The sequence below is a fragment of the Chiloscyllium punctatum genome, chromosome 14 (genome assembly GCF_047496795.1).
Source record: "Chiloscyllium punctatum isolate Juve2018m chromosome 14, sChiPun1.3, whole genome shotgun sequence".
Lineage (NCBI taxonomy): Eukaryota > Metazoa > Chordata > Chondrichthyes > Orectolobiformes > Hemiscylliidae > Chiloscyllium > Chiloscyllium punctatum.
Window position 1 is genome coordinate 35936550 of NC_092752.1, and position 14213 is coordinate 35950762.

Sequence of the window (14213 nt, forward strand, 5' to 3'; positions counted from 1 at the left end):
ACTTCACTGAAAGTATTTAAAGTGCCTCTTTTTAGTACAATGCTAGGCCATTGTGAGGTTTAAGCAGATTTAAAAATAAAGACAATTTTCATATTTAATGTATCACTGTGTTTCTTTTGCCATTTTCTGCACTGAGCCTGTTAATATGCAAATGAGGTTACATAGGAGCTTCTTTAGTCATGTTGAAGCACAGCTTAACATACATTTGTGGGTGGACTCTGCGATTCAACTTATCACAATTTTACTGTCGATTCATGATAACCCTAGTCAGAAGAGTGCTAATCAATAAGTTCTTTCATTAATTTTATAAAAGTCCATTTACCAAGAAATTCAACTTATATTAAATAAATGATTCCTGATGATTGAATTAGTAATGGAATATTACCCAATATCCCCTTAGTGTAAGGGTTTAGGATATTCTCATACAATAGATACTTTGTCAAACTTCAGAACTAATATGTTAACTATTAGAAGCAAAGTGTAGTTATAATTCAAATGATTTGCCAAAAAAACATAAATATGAGCTGGGTTTTGATGGAAACTCATCTGTGAGCTTATGTTGTCCTAGGTATTTCTGAAACAGAGCTGACACAATTTAAGCTATTTTACCATTTAGTTATAACCAAATATGGCTAAATATGAAAGCAGCCCCCCAAAGGGAAATTTTTTTCCCATTTCATATTCTCTAGAATGGAACAAGTTTCCATGTCAATTAAACTGGATTAGAACATTTATTCCACTTCAATCAGGCTACTATGGAACACCTAATTTCAGATATTCTGAATTAGCATTCAGCTATTGTAGTTTTGGTTAAAATAAAACAGTGATCACATTTTAAATGTGGCACATTAGTTGCAAATCAGTTTGGAATGTCTTGAGCTAGTGAATGGAGATATATAAACGCAAATTCTATGTGCTTTCAACTACATTCTGATGGGTGTAAGTGCTATTTCTATTTTGGCCTAACCATAATCCTTACTCGAGATGACAACCAATGCTGACCATGTCAGTCATTTCTACGTTTCATAAATAAATAACAAAATAAAATGTACCATCTCCAACTACAGATAAAAATCCGTAGGTGAACACATCCACATGTGGTGGAGAGATTGGTTACAGATTGGGAACCTGGTTATCTCTGATGCTTGCTGTGGCTCTTTAATTTGGTCAAAACTTCAACCTCCATCTGGGTTTCCTTTTCCAGACATTGTCAATGAAAGATTCCTGTTGACAAGGTTCGGGATGGTGTCAGATTGTGAAGACTTATAAAAGAAAATAAGTAGAAGGTAGATGTGAGATAACTGTGCCCTGATTCTCCTTGGAAGTGATGTTGGAGTCAGTGAAACACAAAAGGGTGATACCATTTCCTCATAACAGGAGGAAGTGGTCAGTCGTCCAAACTGAACAGGTATGGCTGGAGGTTAAGGAGGTCCTGGTGGTGCTGGAAACCTGGACATAGCATCAGGAAAAGATTAATAACCTCATTGAGTCAAGGAATGTAGTGTTGTGTCATTTTCAGGTGTTATCCATCACTTTCAGGCCTGCACAACCTTCACTGGCCAACATAGCTTATAGTTCCTCTCATTCCTTCCCTCCCTCATCCTTCGCACATCTTTATCTTTACTCTCACACTCATCTTGTTGCTATCTCATAGCCATCCCTCACAATCACTTCCACATGTCTCCACATCTTATGTTCTGTACACATTTTCCCCTTCTGAAACTTAACTCTCACTGTGGAAGAGACTTCACAACAGTATTGAGAGGAAATGTACTTAGAATAAGAGTCTTTCCAATAGTGGAGAAGAATGCTTTGAAGATCAAAAAGGTTCACAGGCTTTAGGCACTACTGATAAAGAGATGGAGATGATCTCTCCATTGATTGAAATGCCATGATATGCATTACGTTATGGTTGAACTCTTTCCCCATGTCAATGTTATTTCAGCTTTTTCATCTGACACACGTTCTTTGAGGGCAATGGAGGAGATGCTGTGGGAGGAGGACAAAGAATCCTCTGAAGGGGATGGGCTTTGGGAAAATATCATCACATGACTGGGCAGCCCACCAGTATAAATAGATATACCTCAGTAACCCTGCAGCAGGGAAAACTAGATAGTCACATGGTGAAGTACGCATCACATGTCAGCAGGAGCTGGAGACAGGAGCCGCATTGGAAAAGACCCCATCTACATTTGCAAATGGCTTTAAATTTACCTCATCTCAGTGTAGATGCCAAACTTCAGAAGCTATCCATTAAAACAGGGAATTTTTGCATTTGTGCTTTTGTTAGCATTTTCAGTGCTGGTGAGATTTGGAAGAGTTGATCTCTTGTATGAGAGCCATAATATTTTGTCACTGAGTTGCAATGACAGCCACCTCCATAGAAAGAGTAATCATCTGGAGTGAAGAATGAGATATAGGTGCATCAGGCAACTGAGTACATCATAGCTCAGACCAATGACCACTCTGCCTGCCACTTTGGGCAGAATAGGGGAAAATCTCCCCTTGGTAATTTAATGCCTTATGGAAGTGTAGCCAGAAATGCACAGGGAATTGCCCCAGCTGTTATCCAGCACAGACATTTAGATGGGCCATGGAGAGAAGATAGAGAAAGGGCACATGGCAGTAGGACATCTTCAAGACACTCCCTTTTCTTTAATCCCTGGCCCTCACTGACCTAAAGAACCGTACTTTTACTACCTCCTTTGACGACTGGGTTCAAAAGGCACAAAATTAAGAGGATGTCCACCATGGACATCAGATCAGTCAGAGCAGGGTAACGAGCTGTCTGCCTTTAGTTCAGGAGTGGTTCCACATAGGAATAGGAGGAAGCAGATGAGACTCAATTATTGTCCAAGAAATTCACAACTTTGCTGGAGACCCTTGATAGAGTGTGTTGACCAGCATCATAGATCTGTCAACTTAATTCAGCCACACCTTCACAAACCCATGGTTTTACTATATGCTCACCTTTGTGATTTGTTTCCTTCATACTGTCTCTTCCTTTCATATCAAAGTAGGGTTCCTTCCAGACATTATCAGCTACGTGCCCAAATGGTACCATATATCTGAAATGCCCTTGATTCTCTGTGGAGTCATACAAACCTGAGACATTTGACTGCCAGAGAATCAGTGAATCACAGCAGGTCTCAGAATATTTTGTGCAGACATGTAGGTCATGTTCCATCGGTTTCAAACAGGAAGGGAAGATTGTTGAAGATTGCAGGCTGAAATGAAGGTATATCATTCTCATCACATAGAAGTGTATGGCTGTGGGGATCCAGCCATTGCAGCAGAGCCAACAGCTCTCTGTCTCTGACTGGCCTCAGTGTCAAAGGGAACATCAGTGTGGACTTTGATGACTCAAGCTGATAAACTAATGGACCACAGAGCGTGAGATTATCATTCTGGAGATGTTACCAGCAGATTTCTGGAAGGAGTCAGAAGTGAAAACACTCAGGGTTTTGGTCACTTTGACCATTGTCAGGAGAAAATTGAGTTGATGGGCAATGCTGATACACCAGCTAAAGGACATAGGAGCCAATGGGCGGCACGGTGGCACAGTGGTTAGCACTGCTGCCTCACAGTGCCACAGACCTGGGTTCAATTCCCGCCTCAGGCAACTCTCTGTGTAGAGTTTGCACGTTCTCCCCATGTCTGCAAAGGTTTCCTCTGGATGCTCCAGTTTCCTCCCGCAGTCCAAAGATGTGCAGGTTAGGTGAATTGGCCATGCTAAATTACCCGTAGTGTTAGGTGAAGGGATAAATGTAGGGGAATGGGTCTGGGTGGGTTGCTCTTCGGAGGGTCAGTGTGGACTTGTTGGGCTGAAGGGCCTGTTTCCACACTGTTAGTAATCTAAAAAAAAATTACTAGCAATGTGTGCCCACCTGACACATTGGGAGGAGGTTTCCTTCCAGGTGACCGGGAATGGCAGGCATGCTCTCTCATGAATGCTACCATGTTGGGGAGGCTGTTCTGTCTGTGTACCTTGGATTGGGGCATAAAAACAGAAACAACTGCAGATGCTGGAAATCAGAAACAAAAGCTGGCAGCATCTATGGAGAGAAATCAAAGTTAACATTTCAGGACCAGTGACCCTTCCTCAGAATTGAACATGTGGAGAGATTGGAAATTCAGCAGACAATTGAAAAAGACAAGTGTAGCAGGGGTGAATGCAGAACATGCCTTTTTTTATAGATCTTAAATCAATGGGCACACATCTAAAACACGTCCTATCTAACCTGTTCTACTTTTATTGTCTTCACCACTGACAAATGGTTGGAGCAGTATGTACCATCTAAATGGTGGACATACTAAACAGATCACATAGGCTCTTTCAACAACACCTTCTAAACTTCTGCACCTAGAAAGACAAGGCAGCAAATCCATAGAAAAAACAGACATTGGGTTAAGATCCTGGAACTCCCTTCCTGTCAGTACAAGAGATCTTGATCAATGGGCAGGAGAGTGGTAGATGGAGCTTCATTTGGATAAATTGTAGGTATTACATTTTGGGAAAGCAAATGAAGACAAGACTTATACACTTAAAAGTAGGGCCTTGAGCAGTTTTGTAGAACAGAGAGACCTAGGGGTTCAGGTGCATAATTCTTTGATATTTGCATCACATATTGATAAGGTGGTTAAGAAGGCATTTAGGAGTTGGGACATGATGTTAAGGATGTACAGGACATTGGTAAGGCCTCTTCTGGAGTACTGTGTTCAGTTCTGGTCACCCTGTTAATGGTCAATGGGCAGAAAATTGGCAGATGGAATTCAATCTGGTTAAGTATGCAGTATTGCATTTTGGTACAAGAAACAAGGGTAGGGCTTATACAATTAATGGTAGGGCCTTGGGTAGTGTTGTGCAATAGAGAAACCCAGGGGTGCAAGTACATAATCCTTTAAAGTTTGCATCACATATATACAGGATGGTTAAAAAGGCATTTGGTATGGTTGCCTTCATTGCTCAGTCCATTAAGTTGGGACGTTACGTTAAATTGTAGAGGGCATTGGTGCAGCCTATTGTGGAATACTGTGTCCAGTTCTGGTGACCCAGTTATAGGAAGGATGGTATCAAGCTGGAGAGGGTTCAGAAGAGATTTACCACAATGTTCCTGGGTATGGAAGTTTTGAGTTATAACCAGTCAGTCTAACCAGTCCACATCGACCATAATCCCCAACTAAACTAGTCCCAGCTGCCTGCACTTGGCCCATATCCCTCCAAACATTTCTTATTCATGTACTTACCCAAATGTCTTTTAAATGTTGCAACTGTACCTGCAGCCATCACTTCCTCTAGAAGTTCATTCCACACACAAACCACTCTGTGTAAATCTTTCTCCTCTCACCTAAAAAGTCTGCCCCCTTCATGAAATCCCCCACTCTAGGGAAAAAATACCTGCCATTCACCTTTATCTATATGCCTCATTATTTTGTTAATCTCTAGAAGGTCACTCCTCAACCTCATACACTCCATTGAAAAAAGTCCCAGCCTATCCAACCTTCCTTTATAACTCAAAACTTCCATGCCCAGGAACATTGTGGTAAATCTCTTCTGAACCCTCTTCAGCTTGATAATATCCTTCCTATAACTGGGCGACCAGAACTGGACACAATATTCTACAAGACGCCTCACCAATGTCCTCTACAACCTCAACATAACATCCCAACTCCTATACTTAAAAGACTGAGCAATGAAAGCAAGCACACCAAATGCCTTTTTAACCACCTAATCTATATGTGACACAGACTTTAAAGAATTATGTACTTGCACCCCTAGCTTCCTCTGTTTTAGTTTCCATGCTGTATGACTCTATGACTATAACACTGTGGGTCCATCTTTGCCACGTGGCTTGCAACAACTCAAGAGGCAGTTCACCACAACTTTCTCAATTAGCCAGCAATGCTCACATCCTATGAATGAATACAGAATAGCTATGCTGTTGTCAGACACAATTGGATCTGCTTAGTTTATGAAGGCTTAATCAGTCAAACGTTTTGCATTTACCTGGCAATAGTTCATGAGGTGCCCTGAAAGGTAATGCAAGTTGAAAAGGGAAATGATTTTAGGAACATTACCTTGCTGTGAGACACTCAGTAAATCCCCTCCTTGTATATTTTAATTCTCACCAGCCCCAGAATCTCCATTACTTGGGTTTAATTCAAACCACAGCACCTGCAGCCCTACAAAGGATATTATTTTAACCCAATGAACTATTCAAATCCCAGATTATATATAATATTAAATGTGTTTTAATGTTTGCTTTGATTTTCTTAGCAACAAAGCAACTTTAGTTCATTCTCATGTGTCATTTTGGGTCAGTTATAACCATTAACTCATCTCCAAGTCAGAAAATTACAGACTTAAGTTAGGACATAAGTGAAAAATGAAGTCTAATACTCAATTACAGAGAACGTGTAGTTGCATTGTTAATTTAATAATCCAGATGTACAGGCTCACGTTCTGGGGACATAGGTTTGAATCCCATCATGGTAGTTGGTGACATCTGAATTCAATAAAAACCAATTTTAATGAAATAAAAATTAAAAGCCTTCTGTTGATGACAACATAAGCATTGACGATTGTTGTAAAAATATATCTGGTTCACAATTGTCCTTCCTTTCGGGGAGGAAATCTGCCATCCTTACTAGCCTCGCCTACCTGTAACTTCATACCCAGAGCCCTCATAAACCTCCTCAGAAATGGCCTAGAAAGCTATCAGTTCAAGGGCAACTAGGGATTGACAGCAAAAGGCCAGCATTGTCAGTAACACCCACATTCCATCCATAAGTAAAACTGCTTTGTTGGAAATATTTTCCTTCACTGAAACATTAAACCAACATTCCAGTTGCTTGTTCAGGTGGACATTGTGATTCACCATCTAATTCACAATTTGAAAGAGAGGGAGCTCTTCTCTATGCTGGTAAACATACCTGCATTGGTCAAAATCACTAAACAAAACTAAGATTACAGCTCAGTAATGGAGAGTTGTAATGGTGTGGTGGTATTGGCCCTATCTCTGGGCCAGATTTGGATTCAAGTCCCAGCTGCTTCAAAGGTGTATTGCAATATGTCTGCAGCTTAATGGTGTGTATGGGTTCTTGCTGGATACAAGTCAACTTGCATTTGCTGACATAACAGTAAACACCAAAATTCAAAGTAATATTTCTGATGAGATACTCGCAAGAATGTGAATGCTACCTATGATCATATTGAATGGTGGTGCAGACTCGAAGGGCAGAATGGCCTACTCCTGCACCTATTGTCTATTGTCTATTGTATGGTTTTCATCTGTTTTAAACTTTACATTATTCAATTTTCTTTAGCAAAGAAAAGCTGCTTTTCCCTTTTGTGGGAAGGCGTTTCCTCTACTGAGAGTCATCTAGCTAATAATCCAGCTAAGACCAGCTCTTTATTGGCCTAAAACTTCTGGTATCTGGATCAGAGATTGGAGGTAAAACTGAAGATACATCTCAAGAACCTGTCCAGCCTTAGCCTGCGGGCCTACAAGACAACTGCTCAGGAACTTTACACTTTCAATGGGCAATCTATCTGTTCCCTGTAACCTTTCATAAATGCCTCTGACTCACAGACCAGATTCTTGCAGCCTGTGAAATTTTCACAACCCCACTGTTCAAGTTAACTAGCCATAAGTATTCACACATTCATTGTCTCCCACATTACCTTATATTTCTTGAATCACTTCTCTTTTTGCTTTATGGTGTTATAATGTTCATTGGTTAAACATTACTCTCCTTCTAATTGCTTCAGAATTTCTTTTTCTTTCTTCCGTGATTCACTTTTCTTCTCCGAATCCGATTTCTTCACTCTGTTCCTTTATATAAACTGCTCACCTCGGCCATCCTTCCATTCTGATGAAGAAGTCTGCCTTTTTTTTATGCCATTTGATCAACATCTCCTTTTCCCTACAAATGACATCTGACTTGTTGAGCATTTCCAGCATTTGAAGTGTTCTGTTTTTCTTAAAAACGTTTCTTTAATCAAATGAAATTAATGCAAGTCAGACACATTCGAACAGAATCCACATTTGATGAAATGTTATGTTTACAATTAATTGTGACACTACAGGTCATTTGTACTACAGCTTAAAGTTCAGTGGGAAGAACACATTTTCAGGAGACTAACTGTGCAGACTCTGAAAAGGATATTGTTTTGATCTGGGAATTCCTGCTGTCAGGAGAATTTTTGATGGGGACATGGCCTGACTGAAATGCATCAGATGTCCAACATCTCTGAAACCTGAGAGACCAAGTAGTGAAAACTAAGTTTTGGATCTCTGAGTACTTCAGACAATACGGAATGCCAGTGCCTTCACTGTGCAGGTCAAGTTGTGGCCACACAGCGGATTATTGGATCTTGTATGTTACAAAGCCTTTTAAAGCAGTTAATGCATAGAAACTTTACAATCTGCTTGAATTACCTGTTTCTGTATTCAATGCATAAATCTCCGTGAATGACTCGGTCCATCTGGGAATAGAAACCACCTGTTCTGTACTCACGACTACTGTTGGAGTGTCAAGAGAGGGAACAGAAGCCAAGGGCGTTTCACAGTGATACTTTAATCCCTACAATTGACTAAGAGAGTAACAGAGAGAATCCAGCGCTGATTCCCGGATCTAAAAGAGTACACATTTTTACCCAGCTTTTTTGTTGTAAAACACCTTAAGCACTTGGTGTGCGAATTAATTGACAAATTTGACACCAAGCCATGTAAAGAAATATTTGGACAGATGACCAAAAGCTTGCAGAATAAGGTCATAAAGGTTGGGGAGCATGCTAAAAGAGGAAAGATCTGCAAAAAGGTAGGGAAGATCAAGGCAGATGTTCAAACTGAGGCAGCTGAATGAGTAATGGACCAGACATTGTAGATGCACACCGGGCCACAATTTTGTCGGTTTGGGAGAAATTGTGGAAAGAGAAGTAAGATCACAAATGTGTTTGAAAACAAGGATGGGAATATTTCAATTAAGAAATTGCTAATCTAGGTTCCAAAGAGAGCAGAGAGATGATGCATCAATAGAACTTGGTGTAGGATTTGGGCAGTTGAGTTTTGCATGTGATCAGGTTTACAGAACAGTGTAGGTGACAGACATGTGTGAGAGAATTGGAATGCACAAGTTTGGAGGTAATAAAGACAAGGTTAAGGGTTTCATCAGCTGAAGGGCTGAGGCAAGGGTGGAGCAGGGAGGCATTATCTCCTGGTCTTGGTGAAGATGAGGCTATAAAGGCCAAAGGTTCAGCTCATGGTCAAACATGATACCAAAGAGAGTTTGTGAATTCAAGAAGTGACAGTGCCAAAGTGGAAAGAAATGTCACTGCAGGTGATTATCTAAACACACAAACACAGGTAAATTCTATCTACCCATTTATCATTGTGTTGTTGAGCGGCAGTACCAAGAATATCCTGATAACTCAAATCAAAAGAGTTGACAATCTTGTCATATACATGGACCAGAATTTGAAGGGTTGTCCTTGTCATTCCTGAAGAAGGGCTTATGCCCGAAACATTGATTCTCCTGCTCCTTGGATGCTGCCCGACCTGCTGCGCTTTTCCAGCAACACATTTTTCAGCTCTGATCTCCAGCATCTGCAGTCCTCACTTTCTCCCAGGATTTGAAGGGGACAGGATTTAACCAACATTTCAACACTCCTCTTTGATGAAACCTGACACAGGGAGAATGGATTTAAAGCAATAACAAGAACGCTTCAGCATTGTTCCAGTCACTTCATTCCCAAAGTTAGTTGGTAGGTTTCTCAATGATAGGTTACAAGGAAGAGAAGCAACAAAAGGCAGAGAGAGGGGGATGGAAGCAAATGCAATAAGGAACTGATAGGAGGAGAAAAGTTCCTGCAAAAATACTGAGCTAACATGTTTGCTACCAAAACTGCAATCAGCTGTCTATGGCATCTGCAGTCCTTAGTCTTCAGCAGTCTAGTCTATTTGCAGAAAATTACTGCTGTCCAGGGACTAGATTAGATTACTTACAGTGTGGAAACAGGCCCTTCGGCCCAACAAATCCACACTGACCCTCCGAAGAGCAACCCACCCAGACCCATTCACCCCACACTGCGAGCAATTTAGCATGGCCAGTTCACCTGACCTGCACATCTTTGGACTGTGGGAGGAAACCGGAGCACCCAAAGGAAACCCATGCAGACACAGGGAGAATGTGCAAACTCCACACAGCCTGAGGTGGGAATTGAACCCTAGTCTCTGGCACTGTGAGGCAGCAGTGCTAACTACTGTGCCGCCATGCTTCCCATTGGCTCTGATGTCCTTTAGCTGGTGTATCAGCATTGCCCATCAACTCAACTTGCCAATTTTCTCCTGACAATTCTTGACAATGCCCAGATGATCCATATTTTATTGGTGGAGACTCCAGGAAAATCGTATGCAATATAATCTGGATTCTCCAAAATCTCTTGGCAACATTTTTTAAAAAGCTTTTTTTTAAATTTAATCCTGAAATATTGATCTGACTAATGCAAGTCTTTTCAACTTAAAAGACTATCCTGAAAATTATTTCATTTTATTATAATTACATATATTCTGGATGGGTACAAATACCATGTGATGTAGCGTGAAGTGATGCAGTTCAGGAAGATGCCAGGGTCTGAAATCTGTACAGTTAGCCAATCTAAGGCAGATTCGAGGTGGGGTGCTATAATTGGCTCCCTACCCCTTTGTTGACACTGGAAGAATTGGCCAGTTTCCAAGCCTGATGGCTGCTGACTTCCTGCTAGAAAGCATGCAGACATGGATCTAGAGAAAAGGATCAGGCAAAAAGGTATTGCCTCCCACAGTCGAATAGCTAGTCAGTCGTCCTCATTTAGATTGGTAATTGAATAATACCGACTGATGAAATACTGGAGAGGAGCCTTCAGATCCTCTACCAAAGCTCCAACAAGAATTGCTGCTTATTTTCTTATTCTTACCTCTTTCCCTTTCTCATCAGAGAGTAGAGTTTATGCAGATCAGTTGAAATTTATACTGAAGTGAATGATCTCAGTTTCAGCACTTACAAGAGAAACATGATATATATCCATATAAAAAAATTGTTTTAAGATCGTCTGAAGACAGCTTTTGTTGTGACTGGAGCAGCATCAGATATTTTAAAACATGAACGTTCTCCAGGTTAATGCATTTTGCATGCTTTTTGAGGGTGATGTCTGATAGGCAGGGTTGCACTCTCATATTTCTGGGAGGCCAACCTCATGTGATTCAACAGAAAGGAAAACACGAAGCTGTGCCAAATGACTCCCTGTGGTACAGAGGGAATATGATGTGCTGCCTGTGGCATGTTTCACCAAGATTTGTGGTTTCAGCTTCAACTTTTCCTTCCTAACTTTGATATCAAAAGCTGTTAAAAGCAAATGGCATTCTTTATCTTTAAGTCACAATCAGACCATTAGATATAAAACCTCCATCTATAAATGAACTTCTTTTCTGCTCTCGTTTACTGTGTCTGTAAAGTTTCGAGTGGTGCAACTGCAATGAGAGCAGCCTGAGCAAAGGCTGTGCTTGTAATAAGTCCCAGGGTTCTCAGTTTAATGGTTGCAACACATCATTAAAACTATATTTAGTAGGCCGTGGGTGTAAAAGCTATAATACTGTATTGAGTTTGATAGAGCTGTGTAGATTACCTGCGTCTGCATCAGGGATAAGAAGTGCTAAGATGATCTGATGTTGAAAATCTGATAATTGAACACAGTTTTTGTGTGTAATTCAGTAGTACATCAGCCATTGTTCAAAGTTTGTGAAAACTATGCTGCTCCCATCCTGTTTAGTTGGAAAAATAGTGCTTCCAGTTGGCAACACACAATAGCTGGCTAATCACTGATCACCAGGGACAGAGCAGATTTTTTACTCGTTAGGTCGTCTATAAATTATGTCATCCATCTTACGATGCAAGAAGCAACTTTTTAGTGATTTGTACAGATTTCAAGTTTTTGACTTCAACTTCTTCCCTCCCTCTCTGTTATCTCACCATGGTGTCACAGTATGTGAGCTATGTTGCTAAAAGGCTTTGAGGAAATGAGAGCCTTCAAGATATCAGCTTCCTTGTTTCCAAAGTTAACCAGAACTATATGGGAATTTGTCTTATTTCCTAGCCAATATCCTTCACTTACTACCATCTACTGAACTCATCAGGTTGATTTTTATTCCTCTCAAGAGGATGTTGAGGCTCAGTGGTTAGCACAGTTGCCTCACAGCACCAGAGTCCCAGGTTCGATTCCAGCCTCAGGCGACTGTCTGTGTGGAGTTTGCACATTCTCCTCGTGTCTGCGTGGGTTTCCTTCAGGTGCTCTGGTTTCCTCCCACAGTCCAAAGAAGTGCAGGTCAGGTGATTTGGCCATGCTAAATTGCCCCATAGTGTTAGGTGCAACAGTCAGAGGGAAATGGGTCTGGATGGGTTACTCTTCAGAGGGTTGGTGTGGACTGGTTGGGCCGAAGGGCCTGTTTCCACACTGTAGGGAATCTAATCTACTCATTACAAAACATGACCTATTTTAATTTCATTGATTTGAATGACAATCAGGAGCAAGCCTCACTCTCTTCCTCCTCTACCACCAGCCCTAATGCTACATTTTCCTCTGTATTTATCTCAGCAAATTTCAAAACAGCAGAGAGTTAAAATCTTCCACTTCAATTCGTTAGATAGTTATTTTTCGTGGACGTTGAATATTAATGGACCATTGTAAAAGGTGCCGAAAATGAACTATCCTACAATTCTCTCTCATTGAACATTCACACAGTAACAGCTTAAGTTTTGTATTGTACCATTAAGGTGGAAAAACATTTCTTCGATAGGAAATCCAAGCAACAGGCACCAACCCAAAAGTTTTCAGAAGTGCTGACTAACCCTTTAATTGAAGAGGTCAATGTTCTTAAAGCAAATGAGAAACCGAACAAGGGGGAAAAGTTTAGGAAATGTCATAATTATAGAACCGTGGAATACCAAAGTTCAGAAAGAGGCCATTTGACCCATCGTGACCGTACTGACTCTCGAAAGAGCTAGTTGACAGATAGTCCAATTCTCCAGCCTTACCTTGATAGCCCTCTAACTTCATCTTTTCTATGATATAATATATGGAGCATTAATACTTTAAATCTCATTAAATAACTTTAAAACCTAGGACTTTGATTTAAGGGAAATATAATTTAGAATTAATTTTAAAACAATCCACCAAAGTCGCTTCACCTGAAAGTCTTCAAATTCAGAATTTTACAAAGAGATTTCCGAATAGCATTATTGAGATTCTCATGCAGAAAATGCTATCTAAAGAGAAATAATCTGAGCATTGTGACCTATATTTTCCAGTTGACTAATTTCAATGAAAATTTCAAATAAGTCTGCAGATGAGATTTCTTAATAACAGGTCTTACACAAAGATTTAAATTCAAAACTCATTAAAAAAGAAGAGGATTTAACCACTGACTCTGCACCCCACTTACTCATCTATATGAAAGGATCATTGGAGATCTCTTTATAGAGATTACTTGTTCCCATTGTGGGCCAGCAAGCAGTTTTGATTCATCAATTATTGAACCTGTGTTTTTTTTTGCTGCAGTCAGAGTGATCCAGAAACATGATAGTAACATCCAGGAACTTGCAGTAATATCAAGAATAAGGACTATCATTCGTGGGAAATCAAATGTCTTGTGTTTATCACTTGCTAACTGGAGACTCTCTGCCTGGGTTTGACGGTCAGGTTGCAGTGTCTACATTGGATATTGCTTGGAGTAGTTGGTAACCAGCCTGCTGAAGGAAAGGAACTTGCCAGTTTTAGTCTCCTGTTTCTAGAAAAATCCTTGTTGTGAATCCTGTGTGAGACCTGATTGCCCCCTTGAAGAGAGTCCACAGGAAGCATTAACAGTTTTTCCTAGTGACAACTACCTATATTTGATTATGACATCTACATATTGCCAGAAATTCAAACCAGCAGCCATCTGAAAATTCCACACTTTACCCTCTTTGTCTTAACCAGAAGTGTTTATTTTCTAAAATGAATCTCTGCAGGGAGAAAGAAATATGTTTCTTCACGTGTTTGATTCTTTTCAACCCAAATGTATTCACTTCAAGTCCATTGACTGGTTAATTGTCTGGTGAGTGGGGGAAATCGAGACACACACGTGAATAGTGCCATTACTCTCCCACTGGATAATGAAGAATGATGCAACATCCTGCTC